Raw genomic sequence first — 21,923 nt, 5'->3', positions numbered from 1 at the left:
ATGCTTCACAATCATTTTCACAGCAGAGCATAAATAAGAAGTGATCATAGTATTGCACTGGGATAAACACAGGAGGTTTCTCATGGCCATCATCCTGGTGCTATGGGTACTTCAGGCCCTGCAAGACAGCTAGGGGGCCCAAGGGAAGAGATAAACCGGCACATCTGTAGTATACTGGGGCACCTGAGGATGATGGATACAGGGGCTGGGAAGCTCTGGATAACACTATCAGACTTAATAAGGAGGCTAATTTGAGGCTGAGCATAAGGAAGAACATTCTCTTTAAGGGCTTGAAGCAGGATGTCTCATGAAAGTGAATTCTGTTATTACTGGAGAGGATAAAAAAAAAAAAAGAACCATTGATTAGTGATGTGGCAGAAGGGATTCATCTAGTTGGGTTAGAGGACCTCTACGGTTTCCTGCTGAAATGATTCTAAGTTACATCTCCTTCATGAAGCCCTTTTCCTCCAAGCCAGCTCCCAAAGCTTCTACCTCCTATGAACTATACTAGGACTTGTCAGCACTGACATTTTTTAATATTTATCAGCCACTACCTTGTGACATTTCTAGAATGTCTAGGTAACTACTGCATATCGTTTAACTTCTCACTTAGGTGCCTAAACCTCTAATAGCAATTGTAAGCTCCTTAAGGTCAGTATCCACATATTAAATGTCTTATTATCTCCTACAGAAGTAAAATATTTCTACTGAGTAGAGTGAAGGAAAATGCCAAGACTGAACTGAGACTGGAGATGATTATCTATTCACATTATTCTCTCTCATTTCCTATTTCTGAATATAGTACACTTGACTGTCTACATATTCTTGAGCATTAAAATAAAATCAACTCTGTGCCAACATGGTACAAAATCTCCTTCAAAATTCTGCAGAAAAAGAATAAATGTGAACTTAATAAGCTTCTGGAAAGAAAAGCTTTGCGAAAAATACCATTTGCTAGAATAATTTCACCTCTCTCTCCTATAAGTTCATGTCTAAAATTCCCTCAAAATCTCACCCAGGAACCTTTTTCAAGAGGCTTTCTTGTTCACAACCCCCAAATTCTTATTGCTCTTCTAATTGGCATTCTAGTGGCATAATACACTTCCTTTTATACTATCATGTTACATCTATAGAAGTATTTCATATATATTTTATACTGCTTTCTTTAGACTGCTGTCTCTCTTCCCAGGTAAAATTTAAGCTCTTTGAGAACCAATATATTCTTTCTATAACTTTGAAGATACACTTGGGCATGAAACAGCAGAAATACATGGCCAACAATGGTTCTTCACTGTATGCTTACAAAATGATTGACACCAATAAAAAAAATGATACTAAAGTCTAAGTAATGATTTTGATCTTACATAATTTTTAATATGGTTCATATTTTCCTGTTTACTTATACTCCATGAGGTATGAGAGGCACAATCATGATTACACCAACTGGAAATATAGACTCTGAGAAGTAAATTTACCATGTGAACCAAAGGTAGTGCAGGGACTTTGGAATTCCCTGGTGGTCCAGTGGTTAGGACTCCACGCTTTCAATGTCTAGGGCCCAGTTTCGATCCCTGGTCAGGGAACTAAGATCTCACAAGCCTCGCCAAGTGGCCAGAAAGGTAGTACAGGGACTTTTAACAAATAGTCTCTTGTAATGATGACTGAGGATACTTTCCAGTTTTCTCTCTTCAGCAATAATAAAAAGGACTGATTATAAATAAATATCCTTAGTGGATTTAGAGTTAATAGGAGAGGCTAGGTTGTAGGGTGGTAAGAAAGACATTGGCTGGATAGAGGCTCAGTGACTTCATGGGAATAGTACAAGGAATATGATTTACTTTATGTCCAAGCTGACACTTCTAAATGGTGGAAGAAAAGGATAAAAATGACCAACTTTTATAGTAATGAAGATCTCATTTACTAACAAAATTTTAGGAACAACAAAAAAGTCACATTAAGTTTTAAAGTCTTCTTTAAATAAAAATGCTATAGCGGCCAGGATAGCAAGTTATTTAAATAAATAAAGTGGACAGATACAGACACTAGGGAGGAGGGAAGACTGTAGCCAAATTGAGAGCAAGTGCTTTTCCTAAGGGGTCAGTGTCCCCTAACTGCTTTACCAGATGTTTGTCTTGAGTGAATTCATACATCAATAAAAGTCAGATATCCCAATTTTTATTTAAAAATTTAAAATCTTTAAAATTTAAATGAAAAAAATTTTAAATTTGTATGGATCAAAGAAAACATAACTATAGGAAACGTTTGTTTCTGGTAACAGCAGACAAAGTGATTTAGACCCACCCATTGCTGAGGATAATTAAAAAATCTGGACAGAGGACCTTCAAGATAGCGGAGGAGTAAGATGTGGAGATCACCTTCCTCCCCACAAATACATCAGAAATATATCTACACATGGAACAACTCGTACAGAACACCTACTGAACGCTGGCAGAAGACCACAGACTTCCCAAAAGGCAAGAAACTCCCCACGTACCTGGGTAGGGAAAAAAAAAAAGAAAAAACAGAGACAAAACAATGGGGATGGGACCTGCACTTCTGGGAGGGAGCTGTGAAGGAGGAAAGGTTTCCACACACTAGGAAGCCCCTTCACTGGTGGAGACGGGGGGGGGGGGGTTGGGGGGAAGCTTCAGAGCCATGGAGGAGAGTGTAGCAACAGGGGTGCAGAGGGCAAAGGGGAGGGATTCCTGCACAGAGGATCAGTGCCGACCAGCACTCACCAGCCCGAGAGGCTTGTCTACTCACCCAACGGGGCGGGCGGGGCTGGGAGCTGAGGCTCGGGCTTTGGAGGTCAGATCCCAGGGAGAAGACTGGGGTTGGCTGCGTTAAAACAGCCTGAAGGGGGCTAGTGCTCCACAGCTAGCCAGAAGGGAGTCCTGGAAAAACTCTGGCCCTGCCTAAGGGGCAAGAGACCATTGTTTCGGGGTGCGCAAGGAGAGGAGGTTCAGAGCACCTCCTAGATGAGCTCCAGAGACGGGCGTGAACTGCAGCTATCAACCTGGACACGAGAGACGGGCATGAGATGCTAAGGCCGCTGCTGCAGCCACCAAGAAGCCTGTGTGCAAGAACAGGTCACTATCCACACCTCCCCTCCCAGGAGCCTGTCCAGCCCGCCACTGCCAGGGTCCCGTGATCCAAGGACAACTTTCCCAGGAGAACACACAGTGCGCCTCAGGCTGTTGCAACCTCTGCCGCCGCAGGCTCATCCCGCATTCCGTACTCCTCCCTCCCCCCAGCCTGAGTGAACCAGAGCCCCCTAATCAGCTGCTACTTTAACCCCATCCTGTCTGGGCAGGAACAGACACCCTCAAGCGACCTACATGCAGAAGCGGGGCCAAATCCACAGCTGAACCCCAGGAGCTGTGCAAACAAAGAAGAGAAAGGGAAATCTCTCCCAGCAGCCTCAGGAGCAGCGGATTAAATCTCCATATTCAATTTGATGTACCTTGCATCTGTGGAATACCTGAATAGAAAATGAATCATCCCAGAATTGAGGTAGTGGACTTTGGGAGCAACTGTAGACTTGGGGTTTCCTTTCTGCATCTAATTTGTTTCTGTTTTTATGTTTATCTTGGTTTAGTATTTAGAGCTTATTATCATTGGTAGATTTACTGATTTTGCTCTCTTCTTTATATATATATATATTGCATTTGCCCTTTTTGTAAGTGTATATGTATATGCTTCTTTTGTGTGATTTTATCTATATGGCTTTGCTCTTACCATTTGTCCTATGGTTCTGTCTGTCCATTTTTTTTTTTAGTATAGTTTTTAGTGCTTGTTATCACTGCTGGATTTGTTTGTTGGTCTGGTTGCTCTCTTCTTTCCTTCTTTTCTAAATTTTTTTATTTTTTAATATATTTTTTATTTTAATAACTTTATTTTATTTTATTTTTCTTTCTTTTTTTCCCCTCCCTTTTCTTCTGAGCCATGTGGCTGACAGGGTCTTGGTGCTCCGGCCACGTGTCAGGCCTGAGCCTCTTAGGCAGGAGAGCCGAGTTCAGGACATTGGACCACCAGACACCTCCCGGCCCCATGTAACATCAAATGGCGAAAGCTCTCCCAGAGACCTCCATCTCAATGCTAAAACCCACATCCACTCAACCACCAGCAAGCTACAGTGCTGGACACCACATACCAAACAACTAGCAGGACAGGAACACAACCCCACCCATTAGCAGAGAGACTGCCTAAAATCATAATAAGTTCACAGACACCCCAAAACATGCAACTGGACACAGTCCTGCCCATCAGAAAGACAAGATCCGGCCTCCTCCACCAGAACACAGGCTCCAGTCCCCTCCACCAGGAAGCCTACACAACCCACTGAACAAACCTAACCCACTGGGGGCAGATGCCAAAAGCAACAGGAACTATGAACCTGCAGCCTGCAAAAAGGAGACCCCAAACACAGTAAGTTAAGCAAAATAAGAAGACAGAGAAATACACAGCAGATGAAGGAGCAAGGTAAAAACCCCCAAGACCAAACGAATGAATAGGAAATAGGCAGTCTACCTGAAAAAGAATTCAGAGTAATGATAGTAAAGGTGATCCAAAATCTTGGATATAGAATGCAGAAAATACAAGAAACATTTAACAAGGACCTAGAAGAACTAAAGAGCAAACAAATAGTGATGAACAACACAATAAATGAAATTAAAAATTCTCTAGAAGGAATCAATAGCAGAATAACTGAGGCAGAAGAATGGATAAGTGACCTGGAAGATAAATAGTGGAAATAACTACCACAGAGCAGAATAAGGAAAAAAGAATGAAAAGAATTGAGGACAGTCTCAGAGTCGTCTGGGACAACATTAAACGCACCAACCTTTGAATTATAGGGGTCCCAGAAGAAGAAGAGAAAAAGAAAGGGACTGAGAAAATATTTGAAGAGATTATAGTTGAAAACTTCCCTTATATGGAAAAGGAAATAGTCAATCAAGTCCAGGAAGTGCAGAGTCCCATAGAGGATAAATCCAAGGAGAAACATGCCAAAACACATATTAATCAAACTATCAAAATTTAAATACAAACAAAAAGTATTAAAAGCAGAAGGGAAAAGCAACAAATAACATACAAGGGGATCCCCATAAGGTTAGTGGCTGATTCATCAGCAGAAATTCTACAAGCCAGAAGGGTGTGGCAGGACATATTTGAAGTGATGAAAGGGAAGAACCTACAACCAAGATTACTCTACCCAGCAAGGATCTCATTCAGACTTGATAGAAAAATTTAAAACTTTACAGACAAGCAAAAGCTAAGAGAACTCAGCACCACCAAACCAGCTTTACAACAAATGCTAAAGGAACTTCTCTAGGCAGGAAACACAAGAGAAGGAAAAGACCTACAATAACAAAACCAAAACAATTAAGAAAATGGTAATAGGAGCATACATATCGATAATTACCTTAAATGTAAATGGATTAAATGCACCAACCAAAAGACATAGACTGGCTAAATGGATACAAAAACAAGACCTGTAGATATGCTGTCTACATGAGATCAACTTTAGATCTATGGACGCATACAGACTGAAAGTGAGGGGATGGAAAAAGGTATTTCACGCAAATGGAAATGAAAAGAAAGCTGCAGTAGCAATTCTCATATCACACAAAATAGACTTTAAAGACTATTACAAGAGACACAGTAGGACACTACATAATGATCAAGGGATCAATCCAAGAAGAAGATATAAAAATTGTAAATATTGATGCACCCAACGTGGGAGCACCTCAATACATTAGGCAAAAGCCAACAGCCATAAAAGAGGAAATTGACAGTAACACAATAATAGTAAGAGATTTTAACGCCCCACTTTCACCAATGGACAGATCATCCAAAATGAAAATAAATAAGAAAACACAGGCTTTAAATGATACATTAAACAAGATGGACTTAATTGATATTTATAGGACATTCCATCCAAAAACAAGAGAATACACTTTCCTCTCAAGCGCTCATGGAACATTCTCCAGGATAGATCATATCTTGGGTCACAAATCAAGCCTTGGTAAATTTAAGAAAATTGAAATTGTATCAAGTGTCTTTTCCAACCACAATAAGATGAGACTAGATATCAATTACAAGAAAAAATCTGTAAAAAATATAAACGTATAGAAGCTAAAAAATACACTACTAAATAACCTAGAGGTCACTGAAGAAATCAAAGAGGAAATAAAAAAATACCTAGAGACAAATGACAATGAAAACACGACGACCCAAAACCTATGGGATGCAGCAAAAGCAGTTCTAAGAGGGAAGTTTATACCAACATAATCCTACCTCAAGAAACAAGAAACATCTCAAATAAACATCCTAACCTTACACTTAAGGCAATTAGAGAAAGAAGAACAAAAAACCCCCAAAGTTAGCAGAAGGAAAAAATTATAAAGATCAGATCCGAAATAAATGAAAAAGAAATGAAGGAAATGATGGCAAAGATCAAGAAAACTAAAAGCTGGTTCTTTGAGAAGATAAACAAAATTGATAAACCGTTAGCCAGACTCATCAAGAAAAAAAGGGAGAAGACTCAAATCAATAGAATTAGAAATGAAAAAGGAGAAGAAACAACTGAAACTGCAGAAATACAAAGGATCATGAGTGATTACTACAGCAACCATATGCCAAAAAAATGGACATCCTGGAAGAAATGGACAAATTCTTAGAAAAGCACAACCGTCCAAGACTGAATCAGGAAGAAATAAGAAATATAAACTGATGAATCACAAGCACTGAAATTGAAACTGTGATTAAAAATTTTTCAACAAACAAAAGCCCAGGACCAGATGGCTTCACAGGCAAATTCTACCAAACATTTGGACAAGAGCTAACACCTAATCTTCTCAAACTCTTCCAAAATATAGCAGAGGGAGGAACACTCCCAAACTCATTATACAAGGCCACTATCACCCTGATACCAAAACCAGACAAAGATATCAAAAAATAAGAAAACTACAGGCCAATATCACTGACGAACATAGATGCAAAAATCCTCAACAAAATACTAGCAAACAGAACCCAACAGAGCATTAAAAGGATCATACACTATGATCAAGTGGGGTTTATCCCAGGAATGCAAAGATTCTTCAATGTACACAAATCAGTCAATGTGATAGACCATATTAACAAATTGAAGGCTAAAAACCATATGATCATCTCAATAGCTGCAGAAAAACTTTTGACAAAGTTCAACACCCATTTGTGATAACCCTCCAGAAGGTGGGCACAGAGGGAACTTACCTCAATATAATGGAGGCCATACATGACAAACCCACAGCCAGCATCATTCTCAGTGGTGAAAAAATGAAACCATTTCCACTAAGATCAGGAACAAGACAAGGGTGCCCACTCTCACCACTATTATTCAACATAATTTTGGAAGTTTTAGCCATGGCAGTCAGAGAAGAAAAAGAAATAAAAGGAATCCAAATTGGAAAAGAAGAAGTAAAAATGTCACTGTTTGCAAATGACATGATACCATACATAGAGAATCCTATAGATGCTACCAGAAAGCTACTAAAGCTAATCAATGACATTCGTAAAGTAGTAGGTTACAAAATTAATGCACAGACATCTCTTGCATTACTATACACTAATGATGAAAAATCTGAAAGAGAAATTAAGGAAACATTACCATTTACCATTGCAACAAAAAGAATAAAATGCCTAGGAATAAATCTACCTATGGAGACAAAAGACCTGTATGCAGAAAACTATAAGACACTGATGAAAGAAATTAAAGATGATACAAATAGATGGAGAGATATACCATGTTCTTGGATTGGAAGAATCAACATTGTGAAAATGACTCTACTACCCAAAGCAATCTACAGATTCAATGCAATCCCTATCAAACTACCACTGACATTTTTCACAGAACTAGAACAAAAAATTTCCCAATTTGTATGGAAACATAAAAGACCCCAAATAGCCAAAGCAATCTTGAGAAAGAAAAACGGAGCTGGAGGAATCAGGCTCCCTGACCTCAGACTACACTACAAAGCTACAGTAATTAAGACAGTATGGTACTGGCACAAAAACAGAACTATAGATCAATGGAACAGTATAGAATGTCCCGAGATAAACCCATGCACATATGGTCACCTTATCTTTGACAAAGGAGGCAAGAATATACAATGGAGAAAAGACAGCTTCCTCAATAAGTGGTGCTGGGAAAAGTGGACAACTACACGTAAAAGAATGAAATTAGAACACTTCCTAACACCATACACAAAAATAAACTCAAAATGGATTAAAGACCTAAATGTAAGGCCACACACTATAAAACTCTTAGAGGAAAACATAGGAAGAACACTCTTCGACATAAATCACAGCAAGATCCTTTTTGACCCACCTCCTAGAGAAATGGAAATAAAAATAAACAAATGTGACCTAATGAAGCTTAAAAGCTTTTGCACATCAAAGGAAAGCATAAACAAGACGAAAAGACAACCCTCAGAATGGAAGAAAATATTTGCAAATGAAGCAACTGACAAAGGATTAATCTCCAAAATATAAAAGCAGCTCATGCAGCTCAATATCAAAAAATCAAGCAACCCAATCCAAAAATGGACAGAATATCTAAACAGATATTTCTCCAAAGAAGATACACAGATTGCCAAGAAACACATGAAAGAATGCTCAACATCACTAATCATTAGAGAAATGCAAATCAAAGCTACAATGAGGTATCACCTCACACCAGTCGGAATGACCATCATCAAAAAATCTACAAACAATAAATGCTGGAGAGGGTGTGGAGAAAAGGGAACCCTCTTACACTGTTGGTGGGAATGTAAATTGATACAGCCACTATGGAGAACATTATGGAGGTTCCTTTAAAAACTAAAAATAGAACTACCATATGACCCAGCAATCCCACACTGGGCATATACCCTGAGGAAACCATAATTCAAAAAGAGTCATGTACCACAATGTGCATTGAATCTCTATTTACAATAGCCAGGACATGGAAGCAACCTAAGTGTCCATTGACAGATGAATGGATAGAGAAGATGTGGCACATATATACAATGGAATATTACTCAGCCATAAAACAAAATGAAATTGAGTTATTTCATAGTGAGCTGGATGGACCTAGAGTGTATCATACAGAGTAAAATAAGTCAGAAATAAAGAACAGATACCATACGCTAACACATATATATGGAATCTAAAAAAAAAAAAATTGTTCTGAAGAACCTAGGGGCAGGATAGGAATAAAGACGCATATGTAGAGAACGGACTTGAGGACACGGGGAAGGGTAAGGGTAAGCTGGGACAAGGGAAAGGGTAAGCTGAGAGAGTGGCATGGACATATATACATTATCAAACGTAAAATAGCTAGTGGGAAGCAGATGCATAGCACAGGGAGATCAGCTCAGTACTTTGTGTTCACCTAGAGGGGTAGGATAGAGAGGGTGGGAGGGAGACGCAAGAGGGAGGAGATATTGAGATATATGTACATGTATATCTGATTCACTTTTTTATACAGCAGAAATTAACACACCATTGTAAAGCAGTTATACTCCAGTAAAGATGCTAAATAGATAAAGTAAAAGGGGGAACCAAAAAAAAAAAGAAATCTGGACAAAATGTACAAAAATCACTTGCTTGAAGACATGTAAATTTAACAAGATAGAGAAAAGTTACTGGGCTACAATTCAGAAAAGGAGAGAGAGTCCGTGAGGCAAGTCAGGAGCTTGGAGTTTCCTTTTACTTGGGGATGTTAGGTGATTCAAGAGGAAATAGTTGAGAGTCCAAGAAGCTAAGGAGAGTGGAGACTGGGGTTCTGAGCCCACCAAGGGAAGGAATTATAGTGAATCTGCTCCACTCCTTAAACTTTGGGTTAAAAATCCTAAAAGGTTGCATTCTAGCAGTGTGAAGCAGTTAGATGGGACCTCACAGGGAGTGCACCTCACTTTGTTAAGATGTCAATCCCTAAAATTTAACCACGGTAATTTCAGAGTGCTAGAACACCAGGTACTTGGCATAAGAAGCAATCTTTGAAAAAGGAAAAAAAAATACTGCATCATCTCAAACCAGTTTTACAAACAATTTTGCAAATACATTAACTCAGAATAAAAAATAACAATAAAAAAAAGCCAATTTCTAAAGGTCACATACTGTATAATTCTCTCTCTCATATATATATATATAATGTATATAACATTATATATAGCATATATATAACATTATATATCTATAACATTTTCATAATGACAAAGTTATAGAGATGGAGAACACATTAGTGGTTTCCAAGGGTTAAGGATTGTGGGTGGTATAGGAGTGGCTGTGATCATAACTATAAGGGTTAGCATGAGGGAGATCTTTGTGGTGATGGAGTAGTTCTGTATCTTGATTGGGGTGGTGGCTACACAAATCTACGCATGTGGTAAACTAGCAGTTTTCTGGATTGATATTATATATAGTTACACAAAATGTAACCATTGAGGGAAACCGAATGAAGGGTACACACGATCTTTCTGTAATATCATTGCAACGTTCCAAGAATCTATAATTATTTTAAAATTAAAAGTAAAACAAAGAAAAAACCCAAGCACATCAGAAGATTATATCACATGTATGAAAACAAACAGAAACATAAAACAATAGAAAATGACCAATGGGAGACTTCAGATATTAAAGAATTTTATTTCATTTTTTAAAAAATATTTATTTATTTATTTGGCTGCGTCGGATCTTAGTTGCAGCATGTGGGATCTTCGTTGTGGCACGTGGGCTTCTCTCTAGCTGTGGCGTGTGGGCTCTAGAGTGCGTGGGCTCAGTAGTTTTGGCACATGGGCTTCGTTGTCCCGTGCCCTGTGGGATCTTAGTTCCCGACCAGGGATGGAACCCACATCTCCTGCATTGGAAGGCAGATTCTTAACCACTGGACCACCAGGGAAGTCCCTAGAGAATTTTAAATAACTATATTTACTGTGCTCAATGAAATAAGACAAAATTTAGAATTTTGTCAGAGAACTGGGAATAAAAAATGAATCAGAATCAAAATTAAGAACTCAGTGGACAGATTAAGAGATTAGACATAGTGAAGAGAGAATTAGTAAACTGGAGGTAGATCAGAATAAAACATCTCAAAGAAAGCGCAAAGAGACAAAATGATGAAAAAGACAAAAGTGAGGATAAAAAGATATAGAGGATAAACAATCAGGTTTCAGTCAGAGATTCTTGTGTCCAAAGAGTGAAGTTTTTCTCTCTTCTTTTGGGAGGGGAGGAAAAGGCAGCTTTTTCTGGCTTCTGTGTATAAGCAGACAAAATCAATTTTTTCTCTGTTTCTCACCTCTGATAAAGACTTTGAAGTTTGTATGCATAAGACATTTGACTTGGCTTTTCTTGTGTTGTCCCAGGGGTAAAAGTGGAGTGTTGGGAACCACATGGTCATTATTTGCTTTTTAAGTGAATAATGGTAAGGTCTCTGATCCAAATACCATGAGTACATTCTGGATAAAAATTAATAATTATGAATATTTTAAAACCCAACAGTAAGAATGAAGAAAAGAAGCTAGCCACTAAAAAATACTAATGTGTAACTGTGCAAGTCCATTTATATTGTTAGCTAAAGAGGCAAAACTATATCAGAGTACTTTGGGATATTGGTGAAACAATGAGAAAAGCAAGAATGTGGTTGCCATAAATTTCAAGATAGAGGCTACATATGCAAGGGAGGGAGGGAATAGTGATTTGCAGAAAGCAAAAGGAGAGGCTTTGGGACACTGGCACGTTGACCTAGATATGCTTATATGAGCATTCTCTTTGAGTTAGGTATCGGAGTTGACTCTTAATTTCATGCACCGTACTGTATGTAGTAGTTCATTATAAAAGAGCAATATGCTTTTGGAGAGAATTCAGGTTTCAAGCACCTGATCTGAATCTCTGCTTTAAGAGTTTGTATCATAGTGTAAGGATTTTGTTCTCTCATCTTAAGAAGAACTAAAAGACAGTTTTCTCTAGCTTGGCTTCATCCAACATACTGTTATGCATGGAGAGTGGGAGAGTATAAAATCATTCAGTACTCCTGATACCATACCACCATGGTCTCCTGTTATTTATTCAAGAAATATCTCAACTGACTTCAACTCTTTCCCTGTCCTTTATCACATCTCTTTTTCGAGATATGTTCCAGTTTATGGGTCTATCACTGCACTGAAATTTCTTATTAAAGTCATTAATAATATTCAATAATTCAGCCACTCACTCAACAAGTATTAATTAAATGTCAAAAGATTCTATGCTAAGTTTCAGATGTACAGCAGTGAACTGAATGGATACATCCTAACTTTCAGGGAGTTTACAATCTGATGGGAGGTGTGCCAGTTTAACAGGCAAGTGTAATGCCATTTCATCAGTGCTGTGATAAAGGAATAAATGGTACAGCGGGAACATAAAGGAAGAGTACTTAATTCAGAATTGACAGGTCAAAGTAGATTTCTAGATGATATAATATCCAGACAGAAGTTAGTCCTTAGAAGAATGAGGTAGCATATGGATGGCAATTCAGAAGTGGAATTACTGGAATTGAAAAAAGTTCAGTATATATACAGTATGAAATGTGAGGGGAAGAATGTCAGTAATGATACTGGAAGTTTCAGTAGAGGACAGATCATCTTTGGACTTGTAATCAAGGCTAAGGTGTGTGGATTTAATTCTAAAAAAAAAAAATGTCAATGGTGGTTTTTAAGCAGGAGAATAAGATCATACTTGAATTTTTAAAAGACCATGCTGGGGAATAGATTGAAGAGCTAGCTTAGTGTAATCAAAGAGCTTATAAAAACCATCTTCAAGCAAGAGCTAATGACAGTGAAATTTAGATATAAAGATATAGATAAGTTACAGGATAAAAATGTATATCATGCAAACATTAATCAGAAGGAAGCTGAAGTGGCTGTATTAAAGTGGGCTTTAGGATGTTGAATATTACCAGGTATGGAGGAAAATAATAATGATAAAGGGTCAATTCATGAAGAAGATACACCAATCCAAACTATGAATGCACTCCCTGCATCTCTGTGGGGCCACATTTCTGGTTCTGGGGAATGGAATGTGTGTGGAAATGATGTGAGTTAATTTCCAGGATAAGGTAGTTAAGGGTCTGATGTGGCTGCCCATTTACTCTTCCTGCCATGTGCTATCTGAATGATGCTAAAATGACCCTGAAGCCACAATATGAAAGCAGCCTGGGCTGCTGAATCACAGCTTAGAAGAGAGTTACCTGATCCATATCAGACTCAGATGCGAGCGTAAAACAAACTTCTATTGTGGCCGTGAGGTTTTGAACTTGTTTGACAGAAGTTAGCCTTCTTTCCTTAACTGCAGCCCCTCCTGAGCCAAAAAGGAGCTCAGAAGGGGGACAGAAGGGATCTGGTTATCTACCACTAGACAGTGGTTTAAGCAATTATTATATTTTGCTTTCCTTTTACATTAAAGAGAGTAAAGGTTTTATTTTAGACTTTTTCATATCATAATTATTATTAATGCTAATCTTTTGAGTGATATTATTAATACTTAAACTAAGTTATCTTTCTACTTGAATCTTCCTCATTTTTTCTCACATTCTCCTTTTCTATAAAATATTTGAAAGGCATAATAACACTGTAAAGCTATATTTCATACTTATGAATGTACGTCAGAGGAATAATAAAAATTGAATTCCTATAAATGCATAAACATATGCCTCTAAAATAGTATTTTCCTAAATATATGTACCTCCATATATATATACACACATATAAATTAGTGTCATGGGGTATAACTAAATATTCCTGAAGAATATTCCACTCTTTAAAAATTCAGCAGGTTTCATTATTATAATACTTCTGAGACTCTTTAATTTGTTAAGGCATGATTTGAGACTCTAAGGGTAAGACCTGTTTTTAAAGTTTTCCCAAACTTATAGGATTATGAATCTTTAATTTTCCACAAAGCATCTTGTAGAACTACTGTTATATAAAATAAACTTTGGGAAACACTGTTATGAAGAAATTATTATTTTATTTTCAACAGTCATATCAGATAATATTTCGTATTTTGATTCATATTTTTCAAGACCCTTTATGATTCAAGTCTGCCATGCTACTGTTGGAGACCCTAGATTAGCAAGTGTCTTCGGTGGTGGCTGTGCTTCATTTTTAAAAAAAATTTTTTTTATGTCATTAAACTTTATGGTATGTGATTTGACATTTTGGTATCTCACCATTATTGTTAGTATTAGCGTCAGTTTTCTGACTCTGTGCTTGGTTCTTCTTCCTTATGTCTCCTTCCTCAGTGTAAGCTCTTATCATCTCTAGTCTGGACTACTGCAATTATCTGATAGGTTGTACCTTGCCTATAATCTTGAGCCTCAAATTTATACTTAACACTGCCCATGAATTGATCTTTATGAAAGAAAAAATCTGACTATGGCAATCCTCTTCTTAAAATCCTGTACCTAATCTCCATTGTCTAATGGCTTAATGGCTTCTTTCAAATGAAGAATCTTATCTTTCTTCAGTTGTAAGAAATTCTCGACTATCATACATTTAAATATTGCTCCCTTTTCATTATCACTAAGCTCTTAGATGCTGCAACTTCTAGCTCTATTCTCCTTATCCTTAACCTTTATTTCTTTATACCCATATTTTTATCTTCTTGTATTGCATTCTAAAGTGATTCTTAGGTTCAATCTTCTATATGTTGTACAGTGGTTTAGTAGGTGTTATCTGGAGTTGACACATGTGACTTTGAGTGAGTTTTATAAAACTCCTGTAGTTTAATTTTCTTATCTGTAAAATAAGGATCATAATAGCATTGCTTATTTGACTACTGTGAGGAAGAAGTAAATAAAATGTATGCAGAGCACTTAGAACAATGCTTGGCATATAAGTGATCCAATAAGTATTAGTATATTATTTTTTTTAGCTATTAATTTGCTTTTCAGCTGCTTCCATTATGTTGTTCAGTCCATCTATTAATTATTTAATTTCAACAATTACGTTTTTCACTTCTTAACCATTTTATTGTTTTCTTATTTGTAATCATCTATGCTATTTCTTATTTTCTAAATATGATGTCCTGACATAACTCTCCATGGATATTAATTATACAATATATTCAAATTTATAACCATATCAATTTTGATTGTTCTTTTAACTACTTATTGGGTGTAAGGTCTTCAGTTTTGTCTCTCTTTCATGGAATGTCTTTCCTCAGATATTTTATCATTTTTTTATTATGCTGCTCTCCACAATGGACATTTTGTGTTGGACTTGCTGCTCCATCTGTATTGATAGCTTCCTTTTAGTGGTCTCATATTTCATCCATCACACCTTATCCTGCTTTTCATATTTTAGAGATTTCTCTTGACTTCTTCCCCACTGACAATCTTACAGATTTTTGAAAGAAGCTTATTTCAGAGAAAGTTTTTTTATGACTTGGCCTTTGCCTAACTCTTCTTCCTCATCTCCCACCATATGTTCCAGCTTCATAAACTGTATGCGATTCACTGATATTCCCTGCTGTACCCACAGTTTTCCTTTTCTAAAGCTGCCTCCCCTACTTAGACTAGCTGATTCTGAATTTCATTCCCCCAATGTGTCAGTACAGGTCAACTCTTCTAGAACATGGTTTTCTCTATAAAGTTCTTTTAATAACCCTTCTCCATCCTGGGTAGAATTGACCACTACTTTCTTTGTACCTCAGCCTAATTTAGCTCTTACACTCCTATCAGAGCATCAGTAATATATCATTATATTTGTTTATATGCGTGAAAGGGGAGAACATTAGTCATCATTTTTAACCCTTGATCTCCAACCTTCACTTGCCTTCAAAAGATGGCAAATGTCAAGGAATATCTTTCAATTTGCTGAGCTGGGTGGTATATGAAGGTGCAAACTGGGAAGCTGAGAAAGACTTAAGTTGTACTATTTAAGGAAAGAGGTGGTGGAGGAAAATCCCAGAGTGGGAAGGAGGATGAAGTCAGACCCTGAGAGGCTAGAAGAGGATTTTGGAGGAGGAGGGAAGGGAAAAAAAAAAAAGTGTAAGAAGATTAGGGAAGATTCTTTGTGAGAAGAATGGGAAGAGGAAAAAGAAAGGGGATGACATTCTGTGCAAAATAATTTTGGGGTCCCCAAATTCTTGAGCCTGATATGTTTCAAAAGTCAAGTGATTTGTTTGTTTGTTTTGGTTCTTGTTTGATTTGGGTTTTTCTTTACGTAATTTAAAAAGCCAGAACTTTGCATGTATAATATATTTTGTAAAATCCCCAGTAGGATCTGGGGCAGCACACTGTTATCAAACGCATTAATATATTTTTCAGCAAAAAGTGGATATTCACACTAGTTTGGGTAAAGAAAGAGTGTAAGTAGCCTTTCATTAAGTTCACATTTGGTTTTGCTGCCAAATGGATTTCCTGCAAATTAATAAAAATGCTTTTGATTTTAAGAGTTTATTGGATTTCAGAATCATAACTAAACAATGGTGGCCCTGTGTAAGCCCTTGCCTTCACCTCCCTAGCAGATCCTTCTGGTCTTGACTAGGCTCACTTACGGGTCTGTGGTCAAATCCTGGGTCACTGACTGGTCTGGGATGGCCTGAGCTGGAATGCCTGCTTGTCTCTATTCTATGTGGTCTCCCAGTCTTCAGCCAACTAGATCAGGCTAGTTTACAGGGTGGCAGCAGGGTTCCAACAGTGAGTGGAGGCACATAAAACCTTTTGGGAGCCAAGCTCAAAAGAGGATCATTTCCAAGGCATTATTTTGTTAAGTGAAATCACCAGCTTAGCCCAAATTCAAGAAATAGGAGAACAGACTTTCTCTTGATGCGAGGACCTACAAAGTCAAATTGCTTAGCGTGTAGAACAATTTGGACAATTTTGTAATCAAGCTACCATAGTAATAAAATGCTGAGTCTGAACATAAAGTGGGAGTGGGTGGAAAACTGATGCTGTCCAGATCCAGTCATTGGTTGCCTTACCAATACCAATTTCCCACCATTCTCTTTTGTAACACTACTTGAATCTCCCTCTAAGTAACCATCTTTCGCTTTTGTGTAGTAGAACTGTGGTTTGGGGGATATTGACTACTCTACCCTCTGCTCAAGGGTGCAAACTAATAAGCCTTATCACATTCCTCAGGCTACAGTAATTGGTCAAGACAAAGGAAGGAACCCGTCTCAAGCCCAAAACACGGGACTCCCCTAGCCACACTTGACGCAGAAATATTCCAATCAAGGTAAAGTGCATAATTTTTTTTTTTTTTTTTTTTTTTTTTTTTTTTTTTTGCGGTACGCGGGCCTCTCACTGTTGTGGCCTCTCCCGTTGTGGAGCACAGGCTTCGGACGCGCAGGCTCAGTGGCCATGGCTCACGGGCCCAGCCGCTCCACGGCATGTGGGATCTTCCCGGATCGGGGCACGAACCCGTGTCCCCTGCATCGGCAGGCGGAGTCTCAACCACTGCGCCACCAGGGAAGCCCAAAGTGCATAATTTTGATCAATGGTTGAGAATGGAGGAAGTACATAGTCCCTGCTTCTGTTTAGAACTACAAGGTAAGTTAGCCTGAGGATAAACTGACATACAGGAGAAGGCAAGAGGTTAAAGAATCACAAAGAAACAGAATGAAAGTTAAGGTTAGACTGTGCTGAATTTTCTCTTACCTTTGAGCATCCAAATATGATATATTTTCATACATTTTCTATCTCATTAGACTCCTTGAAGTAGACACCAGGTTTAATTTATTTCCAACTCCCCAGTTTGAGCATAGTGTCTATCTCATCATAAGTCGAAAATAAGTGTTTGGTCAAGAACCCTATATAATCTGAAGCCTGCTGTAACATAGTTCTCCAGAATGAATAAAATAGAAGCAATATCTGTAAATAAGAAAACAAAATGCAGTGAGTAGACGCCCAACTCATAGGGCTCAGTTCATATTTGTAAATGAATGTGTAAATCAATTGATAAGTGAAGCATTTAAAACTGAAATCTATCATTTCATATAATTCTCCTATTTTGCTACAATGATAGCTAAAACAAACAGGTACAAATAAAGGCCTTTGGTTTAAAAAAAAACCAAACAAACACCTCAACACAAAAAAAATAAAAAATAAAAGTCCCTAATCAAAAGGAAAGAAATATTCCAGAAGAAACAATCCAATCCAATCATTTTTTTTATGGATAGTGGGTTTCAAATAAGGAGAAGAAAAGGAAAATAAGCAACAGAAGAACTGAAGAATAAGTTCATAGTGAAATGTCAGGAGCATGGTACTTCTACAAACAGCATCCTTATTTTGCAAATGTATAAGCAAGCTAAGCCTGATTCCCTAGTCCTTATTAACATTTTGATTTTAGTGCTCCTAGAAAAAGGGAATTCGGTTATCTGGCAATGGTTTTTGCAAAAATTAACTAAAATGGATGCTTTTCTAAAATGAGAACCAAATAGCAATGTGGAATGTTAGTTCTGTGAGATGGAACCAGAGCTCTTGCATGGTAAGAATTACATGTTTCTTTGATCTTAATGGGAATTAGAACATAATGTATGTCTCAGCCTGCAAGATAAAACCCACCCTTTTAAAAATCAAGACAAAGTAACTTTAAGTAGCAATAGAAATGAAGGCTAAATATTGGGGAAAAAAACACTGTAATGAACTGTAAAATATGTAATAAAAGAGTCTGTCACTGTGCAGAATCAATGTCACTGTCACATCTGCTAAGCTATGACATGCATCTATCAAAAATACTTTAGAAATAATTAAGTGGATCATTACTGTATTACTCTATCTCCCCCTCACTGTGCAGGCAGACTAAGTACCTTATTACCAAATTCTCTTAACCCATTGGAGTCCTCATTTCTATTTTTATGCACTTATTAAAGTCTTATATATTCCTTATAGTCATGTCAGATGAGAATATGGCATGTCTTTCTTCAAGATTTATGATTAGGATGATATTGATAAAAATAGATGCTATCTTAGAATAATACCAAGTAAAATGAAATTCAACATTTCAAATACAAGGCAACTTAATTTATCCACCCTTTACCTAGCAATAGTTGGTAATTATATTTTATTATGTTGCAGTCTGTACATCACATTTATTGCTTCACACATTTAGTGAAATTTATTGAGCACACACTCTGGTCAGGCACTATGCTAGATGCTGGGAATTCAGAGACAGAGGGACATATGACTAACATCTCTACTTGCAAGTGTTTCCCAATGTAATACAGGCTAGCCTGTAGAAGGAACATTTCCCAATCTTTTCCTTCTTCCTAAAAATGCCGAGAAGTCCCAGTGGTTTAGTCTGCAAGCAGTTGTTCCTGTGTATTAAACATCTTGCAACCCATTTACCTACTTACGAGATGCTTTAAACGTCTCCCAACTTAACCAGTTGTTCAACTGAATCACTTTAGATACCTGGCATTCTACTGAGTAGAATGTGCTGATGATATTTCATAAACTGGGAAATTTTTTTTCACTGCCTTCTCTCAACAACAGTGAAGATCCAAGTTCTCCTGAGGGAAAAATAGGAAGAAACTACCTTAAAATTATCAGAAAAATCAAGCATTCATTTGATTCTCAAGCTAAACCAAAAGGGAAATAGTTGGTATGTTTTGTCATAGAAAGTATAATGAAGTAAAAGACTCCAAAGTATTCCCCTTCCATCTAGCTATGAATTAATAGTAAAAAACACCGTTAAGGGCCTTTTATCCTCATAAATATTTTAAATTTCGTGACCAGCTGTGCTTGCTATTTCTCTTTTAATTGAGCTGTGAGAATCCAATCACTGGAGTGGGTTAGCAGTTCTGACAATCTCAAGGGATTTTCCTGCTATCTCTGCTACCCCAAAGAAGCTGACTTTCGATAGTTTGATTATTGGAAGGAGGGAGAAGTTGATTTCAAATTAATGCATATTTTCAGATGTTTGTGTAAATGTGGATAATATTATTTTTAAAAGAATCTTATTTTTAGGAGATAAAATGATTTATATTTCAAAACCCATGATCCAGAAATGTGTGGGTGTCATAGTCATGTATCTCAGACCTTGAATCTGTTCTCTCTCTCTTTGAATATGAATTTGTACCGCGCTCTCTTCAGTAACTTAGATGTTGAGGCACTTCAGTCTTGCCTCAGTGCTCCCATAATCCTCTGCACATATCTCTGCAATCATATTTACCACACTGTCAGTTTCAGTTCCCATCTTCGCCACCAAAAGGCAACTCCTGTAGAGGAGGGAATATTGTTATTTATCTCAATATCTCCAGTGCCTAGCAGAGTGTGGAACCAAAAAGTCAAAGCATATTGGATAAGAAAGGAAGGAAGAGGGTGTGAGGACAGAGAGAAGGGAGGAATTAAAGTAAGGAAATACGGAAGAGAGGAACGTGACAATCAACAAGTGGAAAAGTATTTTAATAATGTGGTAGGAGGTGGTTAGAAACTCTCCATTGTAACATCTACTTGGCAAAAACATCATGTTTGTTAAAAGCTAAATGTGGAAGATTTGTCAAAGAGAAAGAAACACTCAGGGGTAGAAAATGACTTCAAATATGCAACAGGATGGGGCTAACTTTAGTAAACTCTCTAAAAGCACAGGGACCCAAAATAACTATTTACTATGAAGTCTCAAAAATACCACAAAAATAACAATATGAACTTGGGCTATAACAACTTGACCTCAACATTTATACTTCATGTGGCTGTTTAAGACAAATAGTCACAAGTTTTTTGATTTGACCAAGAGGTGGGATCTACTTCCTCTCTCCTTGGATCTCAGTGGGGCTGTTTCTCATTACTGACTGCTAGAATGCAGAAGGAGTGACTTCGAGTGACTTTCTAAGCAAGGCCGAAAATGGCTATGCAGCTTCCATCTTGTTTACTGGAACACTCGCAGTCCTGAGCCTCCATGTTGGTGGTCGGACTACTCTGAGACCAATGTACGGAAAGGCTGTGTGGAAGTGCTCAGTGGACATCCCAGCTGACTTCCCAGCAAACAGCTTCCATCAACTGTCTTCCCTGTGAATGAGCTATCTGGGACAATCTGCCTCATTGAGCCTTCATATAAATGCAGCCCAGCCATTAATTGACTGTAACTGCTTGTACGCCCAGGAAGAAATGGCCAGCTGAGCTCTTCCTGAATTTTTGACCAGAAAATTGTGAACAAAATAAAATAGTTGTTTTATTTACTAATGTTTTAGAGTAACTTGTTACACAGCAAAATTAGCCAAAATCCTTCTGTTTATGGAACCTCTAATCAAGACCTACTTAAAGCAGTTGGGAGGTCAGGTCCAGCCTGTTTAATAACATTTTTCTGATACAAAAAGCAAGTTTAAAAAAACTTTCCCTTGGGCTTCCCTGGTGGCGCAGTGGTTGGGAGTCCACCTACGGATGCAGGGGACACGGGTTCGTGCCCCGGTCCAGGAGGATCCTGCATCCCGCATACCGTGGAGCGGCTGGGCCCGTGAGCCATGGCCGCTGAGCCTGCGCGTCGCAACGCAAGAGGCCACAACAGTGAGAGACCCGCGTACTGCAAAAAAAAAAATGTAAAAGAACTTTCTCTTAAATTTTTTGAAGAAATTGAATCTAAATTGTTTTAATTAGTGAAGGAAAATAGCTGAATACAGGAGAATATTAGTCACATACACATCATTTTAAAAAATTTGAAATAGTTGAGTATTTGGCAGAGTTTATTGATTTAGAAAGCAAACTTGGATAAACTTTTGGTTAGCCCCACTAAAGTACACATCTCATCTTTAAACATTTGTAAGCCTTGTACTAACAGTTATAGCTGAGGTATGTGTGATGGATACATAAGGGGGAAAAGACAGGAAAAACCCACTGAACAAAAAACTAGGTAATATTTTAGACAAAACTGAATAAAAATGCTATTTCTTCTGTAAGCAGAGAGTATATAAGTAACACAAAA

The 21,923-nt window shown here is 37.6% G+C and overlaps 1 protein-coding gene across 6 annotated transcripts in view; it reads left to right on the top strand.

Annotated features, from left to right (window-relative positions):
- Positions 1 to 21,923, top strand: part of EMC2 (ER membrane protein complex subunit 2) — a 617,592-nt gene that overhangs the window by 357,553 nt on the left and 238,116 nt on the right. For all 6 annotated transcript variants that reach the window (XR_013824672.1, XR_013824673.1, XR_013824674.1 and 3 more), the window contains one exon: positions 17,144 to 17,240. The gene's annotated coding sequence lies outside the window, so the exon portion shown is untranslated. The remainder of the gene's footprint in view (positions 1 to 17,143; positions 17,241 to 21,923) is intronic.

This window comes from Stenella coeruleoalba, assembly GCF_951394435.1.
Source record: "Stenella coeruleoalba genome assembly, chromosome: 17".
Taxonomy (NCBI): domain Eukaryota; kingdom Metazoa; phylum Chordata; class Mammalia; order Artiodactyla; family Delphinidae; genus Stenella; species Stenella coeruleoalba.
The sequence above is the reverse complement of the archived record's forward strand: the minus strand, read 5'-3'. Positions and strand labels throughout refer to the sequence as shown.